This window comes from Cryptomeria japonica, chromosome 8 (genome assembly GCF_030272615.1).
Source record: "Cryptomeria japonica chromosome 8, Sugi_1.0, whole genome shotgun sequence".
Taxonomy (NCBI): Eukaryota; Viridiplantae; Streptophyta; class Pinopsida; order Cupressales; family Cupressaceae; genus Cryptomeria; species Cryptomeria japonica.
The window spans coordinates 595,664,735-595,685,981 of record NC_081412.1 but is presented as its reverse complement, the minus strand read 5'-3'; positions in this window follow the sequence as shown (position 1 = coordinate 595,685,981).

Below are 21,247 nucleotides of genomic sequence, written 5' to 3'. Positions count from 1 at the left end.
AATATATGTCTTGTTGCATTTGATCACAAGAATACATAGATGTAGGAACAAAAGCATTATCAAATACAAGAATATATGGACAAAGTTGAATGCAAGGCTCAATAACAAGATCACAAGTGAGAATACCCAAGTTTTTAGGGCAATGTAGTTGGCAGTAGTTCATGCCAAGTGGGTCCATAATGTGGGAAGGCGGTTATGCGTAGTAAAAATAAGTTTTGACCACCCATTTTAAAATTTATAATATTTAAAATATGTTTTAAACATATGCCTAAATTAATATATTTAGGTATATATTAATTTATAAAAAGGTGAATATTATAATAGTTATTAGATATTTTACAACTTGAGTTGGCCTACTAGTGGAGAACTTGTGCTCTTGAAATAGAGGTTACAAGTTCAAATCCCACAAAGGGATAGAGTATGTACACCTTATCGGCTTTGGCCCATTACCTATCAAAAAAATAAAAAATAGTTATTAGATATTTTATAAATATGTATCAATCTTGGTTTGTTTGGTTATTGATGGAATAGAGGTTAAGTATCAGGTGACACTTTGAAATGACCACTTTTTGACCTTTTTACACATAACAACTCGTACAAATCAGATCATTACTACCCAGAAGCCAAATCAATAGCAATAATAAGTTAAGTCACATACGAAGACAACTAAAGAAGTCATCAAAATATGATATACCATTTAAGATCTATGAGTGTGCCATGTAAGCTATGACGACTACTATTGTTCTTCCCCTAGAACATTACTAGCTTCATTTATAGTATCTAGGGTTATCTAGAGGGTTACGTGAGAATATAACTAAAAAAGTGTGTGTCTCAAGTTGTTGCGGGCAAGAAAAATCCTCAATGGTCTTTTTGGGGCGAGCATATTCCACCTTTTTTGTCTTGAGGGGAGACAATTGCATTAAAGTTTCCACCAAGGATAACATTTTGATTTACCAGTTGTTGAATGATTGTAGATAATGTATCCTAAAGTCTCTTTTTCTCATGTGTAGGTGTGGCCCCATAAACATTAACTATTCTAAATGAGAGATCAAAACACTAAATACTAAACATTTGCCAATTGCTACCTTCACTTACTAGTTATGCAATCACCTTCTTTGGATTCCATAATGTTATTATCCCTTTAGAGGCACCTTGAGCTAGGACATGCATAGATTTCCAATTTGGCCATTTTTGAATTGTTGCTTGGAAAGCATCTTGAAATGGTTTTCTCATCTTCTACACTATTTTTTTTTCTATTTTATTCTATTTTATGATGACTTATCTAATAGACATTATGACAAAGATCTTATCAAAGTGTGCATTCAAAACACTAATATATGTAGATTCATTGTCTTCTTACCTAACTCGTTCAATGAAACCTTAAGATAATAAAGAAAATATGGATGACATAAAGAAACAATCAATTCCTACTCACAACCACCAATGAATCATGATTCACATTTGAGATCAAGTGAAAATTATTGAGAAATAGGTAAAAATATGGTTTATAGTAAGGATGAACATCATTTAAACATGAAAATTACTTTCAGTAGTGATGTTGCTAGATCTAATATGAGGTGGCGTAAGAGATCTTGTAAAGTTTGCAGAAAAAAGAGGGAACATGATTGTACTAAAATGTGTCACGTGCTAACAGGCACAAGAGAAAACAATACCAATCTTGACTGGGAACCTTACAGCTGTGTGTGAGTGACAGGTGACTAGGAGAAGAGCACCAGTAGTTGAGCATGTACCAATTGTTGTGAGGGTTATTGATACCTTTTGTTCCAAAAATTGAACAAATAAAACCTATTGTTTGAAACATGAAATATCAATTTTTATTAGGAAATGTACCAATAGTTGTTAGGAAATGTACTAATATTGTAAAAAGTAACCAATCAGGTGAAGCCACATCAGCTGCACAACTATTGGGGCCTCTATTGCATGCCTATTGTTCTCACTTTTGGGGGGGGTTGTTTTGGACACCTTGGCAAAAATCATGTTGATGTGGCACCATACTTGATGATGTGGCACTAAAAGCTTAGTTATAAGAAGGGGTCTTGCCAAGTAAGCTATTGTAAAAAATTGGGAGTGATTTGAAATTTCCACGTAGGATTTTGAGAAGCGTGAAGTTAGGGTTCTCAACTATTGGTGCTCTTCCCCTAGTGACAGACAGAGTTAGTCAATAATGGGTGGAAGAGATGAGGTGTGGAAACAACATGGAAGGCTTTTGTAAAAAATCACATGAGTACTGTAGACAAGACCAATGACTTTTCATTTCAAAGTTCACATAATTCTTTCTTTACACAGTGTTTTCTCCATGGAAACTTACAAGAGAGCTCTGAATATACGACAAACTCTAATCCATCAAAAATATGCATACCATCGGAAACGTGAGTGAGAAGATTCCCTTCAAACATTTCCCACTTCCCTCCTTATTCCTCTTTCTTTCATATTTACAAGATAAAAAGAAAAGACAAAGTTATCACTACACTTGTAAAAGATGAAAAGATCGGGTGTGACATAGTGTCTACCATAGTTCATAGCCTAGGATGTAGAGTTACAAATACTACAAGATTTAGGAAATGCATCTTATGGAAAAGATCATGATCTATAGGTAAATCGTGAACTTGGAATCAATGTTACTCGCATGATTATGATGTATGCAAGCAGGAATCAATTTTAAATGATGCTATGAATGGAAATCTATCTTGCATTTTATATTATCATTTGTATCTTGTCATTTCAAGATAAGATAGAAATCAAAGATTCTTATGTTTGATGATTTAGGGCATGTCCCCATGCTACTACTTAGCTTATTCTGGCTAGCAGCAGTTGCACTTTCCCCATGGAAAGTAAAGTTGCTACTTATTTTTATGCAATCCTCTTAAATTATTTTTGTAAATGAAATTATTAGTAATATTCTTGCAAATAAAATTCGTAGGCAAAAAAAAAGGAGAGGAAAAAAATATGGCAAAGCCACATGTCAATTTTTTAAATAAGCAATCACTGCTTATTTCTAGCTCCCCTTTTTTTTCAAAGCTTATTTTTAATTTTTAAGCAGTTGCTGCTCTACCAGGGAAGATTCCAATTTATCCTTTTTTGCTAATTAAAATTTTGCATGGGAACACTCTAGCTGCTTAAATTTAAGCAAAAAATGTTCATAAGCAGTCGCATGGGGACATGGGGTTAGTCATGATTCAATCAATCTCATAACACTTTGTATTAAGTATTGCAAAGAATAACATGGTCTATTAAGGGTAATATATGAAGTTCTTAAAAGGAACTATGTGTGTATGCTAGTAAAGAGAGATGATGGTTTACTTTCTTGACATCTAAAATTATAAATGTAATATATTTTATCTTCAAATTTCCTAAATGTGACATTATTTATTTTCTTCCTCTCATGAGCTCATAGTTTTACTATTGATGGTTCATGGATGATTTCAGCTTTGTTCTTTTATGTAATTATTGGTGTTTATGTGATGGCATTTGTCTTTGCGTTTCAATTAGTTGTTTGAGACATTTGAGTATCGAGGTCTCTTCGGCTAGTTGATTTGTGGTCTCATGTTTTGTTTTTGTCATATATCTTTTTTGCTTGGTTTTGTTTTTGTTTGTCTTGTTCCTTTTGTCTTGTGTACTCTTGCATATGATTGAGTGAGTTAAGATCCTAAGATTGGAGTCTTTGTTCCTCAAGATCAGTCATGTTTTATACTCCTTGTGGTATTGCTCTGCATTTCTCATCTTCATCTTTCTTTTTCCTCTACTTTATCGATAGTATTGGTGTAAGTCATATTCTTGCTAAAGTGGGGGTAAATGTGGCATCGTAAAATTGCAACCCTTGCAATTTTGATCATATTTTAGGTCCTCACCTTAGCGATTGCATTTCCCTACTCAATTAAGACCCCTCTCTACATCATCATTCCAAATCTCCTTTTGTTTTATCCCTTGTATCACCTTGTGACCCTATCCAATACCCAAAATAGGGCAAGACAGGGATGTGGCACCCCTGTCCTCCCTCTTTGGGTGGCCATAATATGGGTCCATCTGACCCTTGACCCTAATTTGCTCTCCAAGATTTAAATTTCCCTTATGTCGGCCTTGAATGAGACTAAAATTAATTCTCCTAGGCATGTATAAAAGGGGACTTAATTCCCTCATTTGGCAAGATAATATATACAAGAATAAATGAAGATAAGAAAAAAATTTGTAAACTCATGGAAGGTCTCCATTATCGTCATCAAGTGTTCAAGTGTCCAAGTCTTCAAGCATCCATCAAATCTTCTTCTTCATGTGTCTTCTTCATTCATCCATTGGAGTAACATTACAACATTCATTTCCAAGCATGTGTGTGTGTTACAGTTTTGTCATGTTACATGCCATTTCATGCAACTCTTGTGCTTACATTCAAGAAACAAAGCCACCATCATCAACAAATTGCATATCTGCAAGGTATACATTTCCATTATTTACATTTAAGCATTTGCAATTACTTTCTTTCAAGGTTGATTCCTCAACCGGGGTTTGACTAAGGCAAACTCTTATCTGCAACCCTTCGTCCTTTCTTTTTTGTGTGTAGGTTGCAAGTGCGTAGTTGTAATTGTAGATTTAAGCTTCATTTTTTAGAGACGGAAAAACCTTTTTCGACGCACAATTTTTTTGGAGGACCGGGTGCAAATTCAACCCAGTCCTATTGAATTTTTTCCAAATTTGTAGGGTAGATCTGTATCAGTCTAAATATCTCAGATCTGAAGTTACAACGTGATCCAGAAATGATAACTCCTTATTTCATCCATTTTATCTTCATTTTCTGCATAGTCGACAAGTCAACTCTTCTACTTACAAAAGAGGACAAATTACATTCCAAACCTTGCAATTCACTTAGTATTTAGATCCTTATTCACTCTAGGGTTTGGATCTAGTGAATTCAACCCCTCTTTTGAATGTAAAGTATCTCCCAAGTGAAAACCATCCTAGTGATTTCCTTTCTCTCTCCTAGGTCGGGAATCACTAGGGTTCAATTTTCCACTTTACACATACCAAAGTGGCTTCAAGAAGAAGCCACAAATATTGGAGTGCAATCAAATTGCATGTCTAATGATGTAACCCTTTTCATGCAAACTCCCCAAAAAATTGATCGAGTAGAGGTGATCCATTACTTCACTAATGCAACCAATTAGGAGCAGCAAGATGGTGTTGATTGTGAACAAGAAATTCGCATAAGTTAACAAAAAGATGACTTTGTGCCATGCACCAAAGAGGATGGGCAGCAAGTGCTAAGAAAAATCAACAGATTCTTGAGACTTGCAGTGCAGAGAATGAATCAATCTTTGTGGGAAGGTAGGAGAGGGGTGCTATGTCTTAGTAGGCAGTCACAAAACTTGACATCTGATAACTACATTAAAATTCTAAATGAGAAAGAGGTTGAAAGGAAAGGAAATGAGGAATCACAAGAATGAATGAAAGAACAAATGAAGTAGAGGAAGGCGGAACGTGAAGTAGATGCGGTAGAAAGGGAGGCTATGACGGTGGGAAAAGCAACAAAAAGATTGCAGGAATCCTAAGAAAGGTTGATTCAAAAATAAGAGAAGTCAAAGAAAGATGAGAAAGAAAAGATTGAGAGGGAGAGGAAGGCAGCTAAAAAAAAAGATATACAACCAAAGAAAAGAAAATATATGATCACAACTGTGGATCCTGTACCCCACCAACACCCAATTTTGATCGATATATGTTGAACCTCTTGTCTCCAACTTTTGCAACTATTAGTAATATCCAAGTTGGGATTGCACCTAGATTCTCAGCCATCATGCAACTTAATTCAAGTGCAAACCAGGCATTTCTTGCTCATATAGCAAGTTGCTTACAAGCCCCTCCAAACCAAGAAAACACCTATGCTGGCCTAGAGTCTTCTAGGCATGAATATGTGACACCTCCTCCATTTAATACCCATATGGATAATTGATGAAGTCTGTGATCAATTATATTTTTTTAGCACTCTGAATGTTGCAGTTTTATTCTAATGTATTTTTCTGGATTCGATTGTGTGTATTTTTTCCCATCAATGTTTCAAATCACACTTCGTGATTCATCATCAGGATGAAAAGAATTCCAAAGACAGGATGATCTTTCATGTCTTTGGAATTCTTTTCATCCTGATGATGAATCACGGAGTGTGATTTGAAACGTTGATGGGAAAAAATACACACGATCGAATCCAGAAAAATACATTAGAATACAAAATGGACTGTGGAAATCTCATAGCTTTAATTGCGGTTTTAGTTTAGCTATAACCGTGATATGATTATAAAGTGACATAGTGCCATATTTTGTAATGTTCTCAAAACTCCATTGTTATTTTTCTACTATCTATTGATCCATATCCAATTGAGATATAAATCTCATATGATTGTGTTTCTAATGTCAGCTAACTATGTTGCTTGCAGCCATATGTATATATATATATATGACTATAAACCCTCAAATGGAGACAATAATAGTACACCTATTAAATTCAATGATACAAACAATGAAAATGAAACCCTCAACATTGTAAACCGCGATAATACTCTATTTTTCTAGCTTTCTGTATAATTATTGTGGCATTATAAACAACTCGAGAGATGATTGAAATGAAATCGTCAACACCATTTAAAGAAATGATGGAATTACAAACAATGGAGAGAATAACAGTACACAAATAATCAAATTTTTTGCCATTCTCTATGAGGATTTCGGCAATATTATACTGTCAGAGAGCATTTTAATGAAACCCTAAACCACATACAAAGAAATCATCAATAGACAAAGCATAATGCAGGTACGAAGGAGCATAAACCATCATTGGAAATCCAATATGCAAGGAGGAAGAGCACGTGGGTTACCTTGCAGAGGGAGAGCAGAAGGACTGGTGTTGTAGACGGTCAAGTGGAAAGAGAAATGGCGGAGAATAAGGTTTGCAGAGCAAACAATGAAAATGCCCCCAAAAATCTTCATTTTCCAAAGTTTTTAGGGCAACATAGTTGATGGTATTTCATGCCAAGTAGGCCCATAACAGGTACGCAGGAAGGTGGTTATGGGTGGTCAACAAATTTTTTGACCACCCATTTTAAACTTTATAATATATAAAATATGCTTTAAACATATACCTAAATTAATATATTTAGGTACATATTAATGTGTAAAAAGGTGAATATTATAATTGTTATAAGATATTTTATAAATATTTATTGGTCTTGTTGTGTGCGGTTATTGGCGCAATAGAGATCAAGTATCAGGCAACACTTTGAAATTAAAGAAAGTGTTGGGGTAAATTATGTCTCATAATTAAAATTTACTTATGTTGACCTAGGATAATGCATCTCATTGTAGTTTGGATATGAGACACTTAGGGAAGTTACATGTAGGAGAAATTCCACCTTTCGTGGTCTTGTTTTGTTGTTACATTCCACCTTTAGTGGGTGATCCACAGCTTGTCGAATATTTTATTGTTTCTCCTATGTACCCTCACCTACCCTTGTTTCTCATTGGGCCACATGTCATGTTCATGTGCTCACATATCCATATGGCCTTGCCTTATAAGCAGGCTCATCTTCTTTGCATTGGTTAATCCAATTGATCATATTTTGCATCTTGATGAGAATACAATTTATTCTTATCAATTTATTGTGTCTCTTTTGTGCTATTCATTGTGCTCTAGATCTTGGCTATATTTGACAAATTCTTATAGAAGGTAATCAAGGTTCCAAGTATTTCTTCCAATTTTTAAACTACAAACATCAAAAGGAATACTTTGGAGCAATACATAATGAGTCTGGTCACATTTATACAAAACGAGATGAGATGAAGACTTTGTTAAAGAATTTCTATTAGAATTGTTTTTTTGTGAAGACCCAAATTGGCCTGATTATTAGCTTATCGTGGAAGAATATATTCAAGATATCATCCCCAAAAAGGTGGATTCTAAGTATAGTCAATTTATTGATCATGAGTTATTTATTGAAGATCTTGAATACGTTGTCTTCTCAATACCCCTTTACAAAAGTCCTGGTTTTGATGGGCTCTCTGCTGAATTCTATCAAACGATGTGGCTATACATTAAGGGGACTTTTATTTTTTATACATGGAGGCTTTGGAGCAAGGTTATTTAGGGCTTATTATTAATAAAGGTTTAATTAAGTTTCTCCTAGAAGGGAGAAATGAAGACTCTATCTCTAGTTGGCATCTAATTAATTTGCTTAACACCTCTTGTAAAATCATTGCTAAAGCATTAATGTTACACATAAAATCATTGGAGAAAGGTATAATTAGATCCAAACAAATAGGTTTCCTTCGTGGTAGGTTCATCCTCAATAATATAATGTTGGCATGGAATACCACCTTGGAAAAGCATCTTAACATGTTTGAACAGCCTGGGACCAAAGCCCAACCATTGCAACATATTTAAGATAAATCACATTTTGTCCTAAGATTTGTCAAAATCTCAAAAGAAAAATTTGATGCATTTATGAACAAGCTCAAAACCAAACAAGCTAGATGGTATTTTTCAAATTTTTATTCATGATTTTGAGTAAAATCAATTTAGAGAGAAATTTTAAGTTTTATTCATTCTTATCACATTAATTTTACCTTTAGTTTATTATTTAAAAAAATTAAAATAAAATATATATTTTAAGATTTAAAATAATTTAATTATATAATATTTATTTATGATGGTGAATATCCCCAAAATCTCTTTATTGTTGAAGTTCTTTTTCTATAGCACAAGGGGTGAGTTGCAAAAGAAGTAGAGAAAATGTCATCCCCCCAATAGGACTATTAGAAAAATGAGAAACTGGATGTGACATAAAGTTAAAGGCCACAACAACACATAATAGAACATAATTATTTATGTGGAAATAGCTCCAGTTTTTGTGTATTCTGGTAGTTGCACTTGCCAAGGACCCTTGTTTGTCTCGATAACAAGTAAATCCCTTGATGATTTAGTGTATAAATACCAAGCAATGTGTGACTTGCCTAGGGATGTATAATTGATACTTTTACTATCATGTAGTTGACAATGCTTTTAATTGGTCTCGTCATTTCTAGAATATAATCCAATACCACTAATGAGGTGCATGTCACCATTCTTCTAGAGTGGGGATAGATGTCATCCTTATATAAAAATACTTACTATAGTTGATGGAATCAGAAGGGCAGATGAATAAGGCTCCCCTCTTCCATTTCCTTAAAAAATGAGCTACCTTCATTAGATCTCATGTTTCATAGAACACCATCATCCAATAATAACTTTATAGTTGGATGATTATTAAGGGAAGAATAAGATAGACCACTGACCATTTTAGTTGAATGAGTGAAGTTATATATCCATTTGGTCTCCTCATTTTATTTTATAAGAGTAAAATGAGGTCAAAATACTAGTAAAACATAATATATAAACATAAATTAAATCAACATAAGGATGAATGGAGGAGTGTAGAGAATAGGAAACACATTGAAATGGAACATTAATGTGCTTAACAAGCCAAAAAATTGGAGAGTGAAGAGGAAAGATTGAAGGAATCTGATTTGGATTTTGACCAAAAAATCTCACAAACTTCCCCAAGAAACTCAAATGAATCACATGGAGGTTATAACATCAAAAGTAACTACGAATATCAATCAAAAGCACATTTGCATATCATCTCTGTACACCATTAATTAAGTGCAACTTAGGGAGAAGGTACAAAAAAGAAAACACTACAAGATGAGTCCTAGCTACTAGACCATGTTAGGCACCTTGTACAAATATAATGCACTCTCTCATAGGTATAGAAAACGAGAAAACTCAATGGGAAAAAAATCCTCCTTGAATGAGATAAAAATGTAAAATAATCTCAAAGAAGAATGATAAGAAAAAAAACCACATGTAAGGAAAATTTATCTCCATAAGAGAGAAGAACTTGACCATGTAAGATCCCCTCAAAGTAGAAAATATGCCAATAACAGATGATCAAAACTAGATATAGAAAATGGTCCACAATCATTGAATGTAATTCTTCCTATTAGGAAAAAATAAAATAAAAGGTATATGAATGATGTCTTCCCATTCTTGAAAGGAAATGTAGGAAGAAATCTCAAAATGTATGGAGTCTCTAAAAGTTCCTTAGTTGCACCCAGGTTGATGCTGAAAATTGCTTGCTCCAAATCACGCATTATAAGACATATTGCTAAAAAATGTGATCTAAAATTTCGTGAAGATGAATGAAGAACAAGACCCAAATACAATTATCTCTTTTCAAGACAAAGATGCTTTCTCCAAATTATTCCAAAGTATTCAGGCTCATGTCCAATTGTAAAGAATTATTATATAGAGAATGAACAAGAGGGTTAGAGTGTTCCCTCCCAAAAAACTAAAGAAGAATCAAATCTATCAAAGATAATATATATGTCAATGTTCTCTCCCAAATCCGCTAGACAAAAGTCTACAAAAAAAATTGCAATGTTTATCAAGTAGTCATCTTAAGTCACTTTATTTGGAAGACAATATATGTCTTGTTGCATTTGATCACAAGAATACATAGATGTAGGAACACAAGCAGTATCAAATACAAGAATATATGGATGAAGTTGAATGCAAGGCTCAATAACAAGATCACAAGTGAGAATACCCAAGTTTTTAGGGCAACGTAGTTGAGAGTAGTTCATGCCAAGTGGGTCCATAATGTGTACATGGGAAGGCGGTTATGCGTATTAAAAATAATTTTTGACCACCCATTTTAAAATTTATAATATTTAAAATATGTTTTAAACATATGCCTAAATTAATATATTTAGGTATATATTAATTTATAAAAAGGTGAATATTATAATAGTTATTAGATATTTTACAACTTGAGTTGGCCTAATAGTGGAGAACTTGTGCTCTTGAAATAGAGGTTACAAGTTCAAATCCCACAAAGGGATAGAGTATGTACACCTTATCGGCTTCGGCCCATTACCTATCAAAAAAATAAAAAATAGTTATTAACTATTTTATAAATATGTATCAATCATGGTTTGTTTGGTTATTGACGCAATAAAGGTTAAGTATCAGGTGATACTTTGAAATGGCCACTTTTTGACCTTTTTACACATAAAAGCTTTTACAAATCAGATCGTTACTACCCAGAAGCCAGATCAATAGCAATAAGAAGTTAAGTCACATACAAAGACAACTAAAGAAGTCATCAAAATATGATATACCATTTAAGATCTATGAGTGTGTCATGTTAGCTATGACGACTACTATTGTTCTTCCCCTAGAACATTACTAGCTTCATTTATAGTATCTAGGGTTATCTAGAGGGTTACATGAGAATATAACTAAAAAAGTGTGTGTCTCAAGTTGTTGTGGGCAAGAAAAATCCTCAATGGTCTTTTTGGGGCGGGCATATTCCACCTTTTTTCTCTTGAGGGGAGACAATTGCATTAAAGTTTCCACCAAGGATAACATTTTGATTTACAAGTTGCCGAATGATTGTAGATAATGTATCCTAAAGTCTCTTTTTCTCATGTGTAGGTGTGGCCCATAAACATTAACTATTCTAAATGAGAGATCAAAACACTAAATACTAAACATTTGCCAATTGCTACCTTCACTTACTAGTTCTGCTATCACCTTCTTTGGATTCCATAATGTTATTATCCCTTTAGAGGCACCTTGAGCTAGGACATGCATAGATTTCCAATTTGGCCATTTTTGAATTGTTGCTTGGAAAGCGTCTTGAAATGTTTTTCTCATCTTCTACACTATTTTTTTTCTATTTTATTCTATTTTATGATGACTTATCTAATAGACATTATGACCAAGATCTTATCAAAATGTGGATTCAAAACACTAATATATGTAGATTCATTGTCTTCGTACCTAACTCATTCAATGAAACCTTAAGATAATAAAGAAAATATGGACGACATAAAGAAACAATCAATTCCTACTCACAACCACCAATGAATCATGATTCACATTTGAGATCAAGTTAAAATTATTGAGAAATAGGTAAAAATATGGTTTGTAGTAAGGATGAACATCGTTTAAACATGAAAATTAGTTTCAATAATGATGCTGCTAGATCTAATATGAGGTGGCCTAAGAGATCTTGTAAAGTTTGTGGAAAAAAGAGGGAACACGATTGTACTAAAACGTGTCACGTGATGATAGGCACAAGAGAAAATAATACCAGTCTTGACTAGGAACCTTACAGCTATGTGTGAGTGATAGGTGACTAGGGGAAGAGCACCAGTAGTTGAGCATGTACCAATTGTTGTGAGGGTTATCGATACCTTTTGGTCAAAAAATTGAACAAATAAAACCTATTGTTTGAAACATGAATTATCAATTTTTGTTAGGAAATGTACCAATGGTCCTTAGGAAATGTACCAATAGTTGTTAGGAAATGTACTAATATTGTAAAAAGTAACCAATCAGGTGAAGCAACATCAACTGCACAACTATTGGGGCCTCTATTGCATGCCTATTGTTCTCACTTTTTTGGGGGGCTGTTTTGGACACCTTGGCAAAAATCATGCTAATGTGGCACCATACTTGATGATGTGGCACTAAAAGCTTAGTTATAAGAAGGGGTCTTGCCAAGTAAGCTATTGTAAAAAATTGGGAGTGATTTGAAATTTCCACGTAGGATTTTGAGAAGCGTGAAGTTAGGGTTCTCAACTATTGGTGCTCTTCCCCTAGTGATAGACAAAGTTAGTCAATAATGGGTGGAAGAGATGAGGTGTGGAAAGAACATGGAAGGCTTCTATACAAAATTGCATGAGTACTATAGACAAGACCAATGAATTTTTATTTCAAAGTTCACATAATTCTTTCTTTACACAGTGGTTTCTCCATGGAAACTTACAAGAGAGCTCTGAATATACGACAAACTCTAATCCATCAAAAATCTGCGTACCATCGAAAACGTGAGTGAGAAGATTCCCTTCAAACATTTCCCACTTCCTTCCTTATTCATCTTTCTGTCATATTTACAAGATAAAAAGAAAAGACAAAGTTATCACTACACTTGTAAAAGATGAAAAGATCGGGTGTGACATAGTGTCTACCATAGTTCATAGCCTAGGATGTAGAGTTACAAATACTACAAGATTTAAAAAATGCATCTTATGGAAGAGATCATGATGTATAGGTAAATCATGAACTTGGAATCAATGTTACTCGCATGATTATGATGTATGCAAGCAGGAATAAATTTTAAATGATGCTATGAATGGAAATCTATCTTGCATTTTATATGATCATTTGTATCTTGTCATTTCAAGATAAGATAGAAATCAAAGATTCTTATGTTTGATGATTTAGGGCATGTCCCCATGCTGCTGCTTATCTTGTTCTAGCTAGCAACAGTTGCACTTGCCCCATGGAAAGTAAAGTTGCTACTTATTTTTATGCAATCCTCTTAAATTATTTTTGTAAATGAAATTATTAGTAATATTCTTGCAAATAAAATTTGTAGGCAAAAAAAAAAAAGAGAGGGAAAAAATATGGCAAAGCCACATGTCAATTTTTTAAATAAGCAGTCACTGCTTATTTCTAGCTCCCCTTTTTTTTCAAAGCTTATTTTTAATTTTTAAGTAGTTGCTGCTCTATCGAGGAAGATTCCAATTTATCCTTTTTTGCTAATTAAAATTTTGCATGGGAACACTCTAGCTTCTTAAATTTAAGCAAATAATGTTCATAAGCAGTCGCATGGGGACATGGGGTTAGTCATGATTCAATCAATCTCATAACACTTTGTATTAAGTATTGCGAAGAATAACATGGTCTATTAAGGGTAATATATGAAGTTCTTAAAAGGAACTATGTGTGTATGCTAGTAAAGAGAGATGATGGTTTACTTTCTTGACATCTAAAATTATAAATGTAATATATTTTATCTTCAAATTTCCTAAATGTGACATTATTTATTTTCTTCCTCTCATGAGCTCATAGTTTTACTATTGATGGTTCATGGATGATTTCAGCTTTGTTCTTTTATGTAATTATTGGTGTTTATGTGATGGCATTTGTCTTTGCGTTTCAATTAGTTGTTTGAGACATTTCAATATCGAGGTCTCTTCGGCTAGTTGATTTGTGGTCTCATGTTTGGTTTTTGTCATGTATCTTTTGTGCTTGGTTTTGTTTTTGTTTGTCTTGTTCCTTTTGTCTTGTGTACTCTTGCATATGTTTGAGTGAGTTAAGATCTTAAGATTGGGGGCTTTGTTTCTCAAGATCAGTCATGTTTTATACTCCTTGTGGTATTGCTATGCATTTCTCATCTTCATCTTTCTCTTTCCTCTACTTTATCGATAGTATTGGCGTAAGTCATATTCCTGCTAAAGTGGGGGTAAATGTGGCATTGTAAAATTGCAACCCTTGCAATTTCGATCATGCTTTAGGTCCTCACCTTAGCGATTGCATTTCCCTACTCAACTGAGACCCCTCTCTGCATCATCATTCCAAATCTCCTTTTGTTTTATCCCTTGTATCACCTTGTGACCCTATCCAATACCCAAAATAGGGCAAGACAGGGGCGTGGCACCCCTGTCCTCCCTCTTTGGGTGGCCGTAATATGGGTCCATCTGACCCTTGACCCTAATTTGCTCTCCAAGATTTAAATTTCCCTTATGTCGGCCTTTAGTGAGACTAAAATTAATTCTCCTAGGCATGTATAAAAGGGGACTTAATTCCCTCATTTGGCAAGATAATATATACAAGAATAAGCAAAGATAGTAAAAAATTGGATAAACTCGTGGAAGGTCTCCATTATCGTCATCAAGTGTTCAAGTGTCCAAGTCTTTAAGCATCCATCAAATCTTCTTCTTCATGTGTCTTCTTCATTCATCCATTGGAGTAACATTACAACATTCATTTCCAAGCATGTGTGTGTGTTACGGTTTTGCCATGTTACATGCCATTTCATGCAACACTTATGCTTGCATTCAAGAAACAAAGCAACCATCATCAACAAATTGCATATCTACAAGGTATACATTTCCATTATTTACATTTAAGCATTTACAATTACTTTCTTTCAAGGTTGATTCCTCAACCAGGGTTTGACTAAGGCAAACTCCTATCTGCAACCCTTCGTCCCTTGTTTTTTGTGTGTAGGTTGTAGGTGTGCAGTTGTAATTGTAGATTTAAGCTTCATTTTTCAAAGATAGAAAAACCTTTTTCAACGCACAATTTTTTTGGAGGACCGGGTGCAAATTCAACCTGGTCCTGTTGAATTTTTTTCAAATTTGTAGGGTAGATCTGTATCAATCTAAATATCTCAGATCTGAAGTTACAACGCGGTCCAGAAATGATAACTCCTTATTTCATCCATTTTATCTTCATTTTCTGCATAGTTGACAAGTCAACTCTTGTACTTACAAAAGAGGAAAAATTACATTCCAACCCTTGCAATTCACTTAGTATTTAGATCCTTATTCACTCTAGGGTTTGGATCTAGTGATTTCAACCCCTCTTTTGAATGTAAGGTATCTCCCAAGTGAAAATCATCCTAGTGATTTCCTTTCTCTCTCCTAGGTCAGGAATCACTAGGGTTCAATTTTCCACTTTACACATACCAAAGTGGCTTCAAGAAGAAGCCACAAATATTGGAGTGCAAATAAATTGCATGTCTGATGATGTAACCCTTTTCATGCAAACTCCCCAAAAAATTGATCAAGTAGAGGTGATCCATTACTTCACTAATGCAACCAATTAGGAGCAGCAAGATGGTGTTGATTGTGAACAAGAAATTCGCATAAGTTAAAAAAAATCTGACTTTGTGCCATGCACCCAAGTGGATGGGCAACAAGTGCTAAGGAAAATTAGCAGATTCTTGAGACTTGCAGTGCAGAGAATGAATCAATCTTTGTGGGAAGGTAGGAGAGGGGTGCTATGTCTTAGTAGGTAGTCACAAAACTTGACATCTGATAACTACATTAAAATTCTAAATGAGAAAGAGGTTGAAAGGAAAGGAAATGAGGAATTACAAGAATGAATGAAAGAACGAATGAAGTAGATGAAGGCAAAACGTGAAGTAGATGTGGTAGAAAGGGAGGCTATGATGGTGGGAAAAGCAACAAAAAGATTGTAGGAATCCTAAGAAAGGTTGATTCAAAAATAAGAGAAGTCAAAGAAAGATGAGAAAGCAAAGATTGAGAGGGAGAGGAAGGCAGCTAAAAAGAAAGATAAACAACAAGAGAAAAGAAAATATATGATCACAACCGCGGATCCTGTACCCCACCAACACCCAGTTTTGATCGATATATGTTGAACCTCTTGTCTCCAACTTTTGTAACTATTAGTAATATCCAAGTTGGGATTGCACCTAGATTCTCAGACATCATGCAACTTAATTCAAGTGCAAACCAGGCATTTCTTGCTCATATAGCAAGTTGCTTACAAGCCCCTCCAAACCAAGAAAACACCTATACTGGCCTACAGTCTTCTAGGCATGAATATGTGACACCTCCTCCATTTAATACCCATATGGATAATTGATGAAGTCTGTGATCAATTATATTTTTTTAGCACTCTGAATGTTGCATTTTTATTCTAATGTATTTTTTTGGATTCGATTGTGTGTATTTTTTCCCATCAACATTTCAAATCACACTCTATGATTCATCATCAGGATGAAAAGAATTCCAAAGATAGGATGATCTTTCATGTCTTTGGAATTCTTTTCATTCTGATGATGAATCACGGAGTGTGATTTGAAACATTGATGGGAAAAAATACACACAATCGAATCCACAAAAATACATTAGAATACAAAATGGATTGTGGAAATCTCATAGCTTTAATTGTGGTTTTAGTTTAGCTGTAACCGTGATATGATTATAAAGTGACATAGTGCCATATTTTGTAATGTTTTCGTAACTCCGTTGTTATTTTTCTGCTATCTATTGATCCAGATCCAATTGAGATATAAATCTCATATGATTTTGTTTCTACTAACTGTGTTGCTTGCAGAGCTATATATATATATATATATATATATATATATATATATATATATATATATATATATATATATATATATTATATATATATATATATATATATATATATATATATATATATATATATAAAGAACTTGAGAGATGATTGAAATGAAATCGTCAACACCATTTAAAGAAATGATGGAATTACAAACAATGGAGAGAATAATAGTACACCCATTAAATAAAATGATTACAAATTAAGAGTTTAAAAAAAAGTAACAAATAATCAATTTTTTTGCCATTCTCTATGAGGATTTCGACAATATTATACTATCAGAGAGAATTTAAATGAAACCCTAAACCACATACAAAGAAATCATCAATAGAAAAAGCATAATGTAGGTACGAAGGAGCATAAATCGTCATTGGAAATCCAATATGCAAGGAGGAAGAGTGCGAGGGTTACCTTGCAGAGGGAGAGCAGAAGGACTGGTGTTGTAGACGGTCAAGTGGAAAGAGAAATGGTGGAGAATAAGGTTTGCGGAGCAAACAATGAAAATGCCCCCAAAAATCTTCATTTTCCAAAGTTTTTAGGGCAACATAGTTGACGGTATTTCGTGCCAAGTAGGCCCATAACATGTACGCAGGAAGGCGGTTATGGGTGGTCAACAAATCTTTTGACCACCCATTTTAAACTTTATAATATTTAAAATATGCTTTAAACATATGCCTAATTAATATATTTAGGTACATATTAATTTATAAAAAGGTGAATATTATAATAGTTATAAGATATTTTATAAATATTTATTGGTCTTGTTGTGTGCGGTTATTGGCGCAATACAGATCAAGTATCAGGCAACACTTTGAAATACCCTCTCTCTCTCTCTCTCTCTCTCTCTCTCTCTCTCTCTCTCTCTCTCTCTCTCTCTCTCTCTCTCTCTCTCTCTCTCTCTCTCTCTCTCTCTCTCTCTCTCTCTCTCTCTCTCTCTCTCTCTCTCTCTCTCTCTCTCTCTCTCCATATCTCCCTTTCTCTATCCATACTTCTATCTTCCTCTCTCCCCCTCCTTCCTATACCTCTATATCTAAATCTCTTTGCCTCTCTATCTCTATCTCTATATTTTCTTCTATCTCTACCTTTTATCTCTATCATATTATCTCTACATCTTTCTCTATCCCTATATCAATCTCTTTAGATCTACCTCTATGAATGTATAAGTTCCTATATCTATCTATATCTTTTTATAGATACCCTCTCTCATTATATCCCTCTCTCTCCCTCTTTATATATTTATCTATTATATCTCTATCTATCCCTATCTCCTCTACTCTTGTTTATTTATCCCTTTTTGCCTCCATCCCCCCCCCATCTCTCCTCTCACTCAAACCCCTTTCTAAATAGACCAAAAATATCCTTAATTGACCTTCCACACTTTTTCGGCGTACCCATTGCACATCAAAATGCGATTGCTAGTAGATAATATTTCAAACATATTATGACTAACTTCATTTTTCTAGATTTAAAAAAATTCATAACGAGTAGATTTTTCTAGTCTTACAGAGTGGACATAAAAGTTGTTGTTTTGTTACGGAACAATCGTTTTCATGAGTTAGAAAAGGCTGAAATTATCAAACCTTTTCCATGCTCCCTCACACATTTACACAGTTCAAAATGAAATAGAAAATGTCTTCTCTTCTTTGAATTATTTTCTATGCATATGCAATAAGCTAGCAGTGTTGTTGCGAATTCAATGAATTGGTTTTGAAATCCTTCTCACTATCACACAACAGAAATTAATTGGACATAAAGATTTCTCTACCCACTTTTTCCATGCTCCTGCGATACCCTCATGTCCCTATCTTCTTTAAAGATTCATTGAATTATTTTTACAAATCCTAATGTGTGGAATAACCTAATTACTTTTCTAGTCAGCCATGCATTTATACAAAAGATTCTTATACAAAATCATGCCGTGTAGACTTAAATTATGAAGCCTTCTCCGTGCTCCTGCGATGCCCAAGAACTTTCCTTTTCTAGTCAGCCATGCATTTATACAAAAGATTCTTATACAAAATCATGCCGTGTAGACTTAAATTATGAAGCCTGCTTCGCGCTCCTGCGATGCCCAAGAACTTTCCTTTTCTAGTTAGCCATGCATTTATACAAAAGATTCTTATACAAAATCATGTCGTGTAGACTTAAATTATGAAGCCTTCTCTACGCTCCTGCGATGCCCAAGAACTTTCCGCTCCCTTTGTATGGGAAGAGTATCAATATTATAATTAATTTCGTTCATCTACATATTTTAAACAGTACATCAGATTTTTATCTTTTTTTGGTTGTTTCTGTATGTGACTTAACTGTTTATAGCTATTATTTTGGCTTCAATGTAGTAACGATGTACGTTGTGGGATCCGTTATGCAAAAAAGTACACTTTTCAAAGTGTTGCCTAATACATGCTTAAAGATGCCTCAATAACCATGCACTTAAAATCGCCAATAGTTAGGTACAAATGTCCTAGTGTGCTATGGCTACCAATGGAAGTGTACAAATGGGCCAATTATGGTCCAAAAAATCTAAAAAATGAGCGGCTATTGGTACAGCTAAAATTTATTAATGAACTTTTAGTTATTTATTTTTTGGTTTTTAAAAGTTAGTAATTGGAGAGTTGGGTGGACAAGGAGTGAACAGTTATTGGAACATGAATGATAACTAATGCTCTTCCACTATACATAAAGGGTAGTTTAAGATGTTTATTTTAAACAAATTTAATACTTTGTCTTAAACATTTACATTTATATTATTATTTTAATTATCTTAAATAAAAAAATAAAACTATTTTTAATTGTATTCAATTAATAATTAAGACAAAAGAAACATGCATTTTTCAATAGGCAAGAAGGGGCAAAGGAATGGCAGCAAGTGAATTTATAAGTATGTAGTTTGATTGCATTTCTATCAATCTATAAATGCCATTCTCATACTTAATAATCCTTCTGGATAAGCTATATTGTCTCAAGCTTTTTCTCCATCAATTAAAAGAGAGGATGGGGGTGGGGTCAATAATCTGGAATGTGGAATGTATGATTGGAATGGATAAGAGTGGGAGGAGGTGGTGCCAACAGTGAGTCAACTGAGAATCAATGAGAGAGGCCAGTTTGTGAAGGAAGGGATAGTCATGTTGCAGGTCTCGAGCATGCAATTAACCATCTAGTATGGTTTGTCTCTAAGCTCTATATTTTAACCTCTATCTTGATATTTATTGGTGAAATTGTTGTAATTTAACCTATCAATTTTATTTGTTTCATTTTTCCTCTTACAAGAATTGTGATTCCCTATGCAATATTCGAGGATTGAATATATTTGTTTCATAGTTTGGGTGCAGGTACTAATTTTACCCTAACTATGACTCTGCAGAAAAATCTCTGTAAATCTTACGATTTTTTTTTCTTTTAAGTTTTGATTGGTAAATTTCCCACTACTTTATTTATGTTTTGGGAATTTCTACCAATGGCTAGCATATAGAATCATTTAAGCATTGCCCCATTGGACATTTTCCAGCATGGTCGTGCCTTTGGCTATACCTTGCAACCTTTGTTCACCACCAATAATTGAAGTTGGGTATTTTATAATATTATATGATTTTTAAATTGATGCAAGAAGCCCTCTTGTCTACTACTGATGCAAAAGAAAAGAAAACACTCCCTCCTGCCTTCATTAGAAATATGGCCTTCAATGGCCTCTATCACACTTAGTGCTACTCTTGGGCCTGTGCTTGCTCAATTGAGGCCTCTCTATAAGTTACACTTCACAACCCCTTTTGTATTCGCATGGTTAGCCTTTTGTATAAGAGTTGTAGCCCCTTGTATTTCCTTGCTCTACTTTTCGTGCTTTATATAGTTGTCAATGTCTAGTCATTACCTATGTTTGGTTTTCCCCAAAGGACCAATACTCTCCCCATTCCCCAATTCAATAGAATGTCTCTGTCTTTTTTTCATTCTCCTTATTTAAGCCTTGATCATTTGAAGTCTATAAGTTGATTATGACATGCCTCTTCACCTTACGTCAATGCCTTCATTCATGGCTAGTAATTGACAAGAAAAGTTTGAATGGTGGTCTTTAGAGTTAAACATCGGTCATTACAAATTCATATCTATTTTTGAAGTTCCCAGTTTAAGTGAAGTGTTGACAAAGGTTGCATATCCTATGATCATGACAAGTCATTTTAAATGGGTTCGATTGAACACCTTTAAATATTAATAAAAAAGTACCTTTAATCGAACTCTGTTGACATC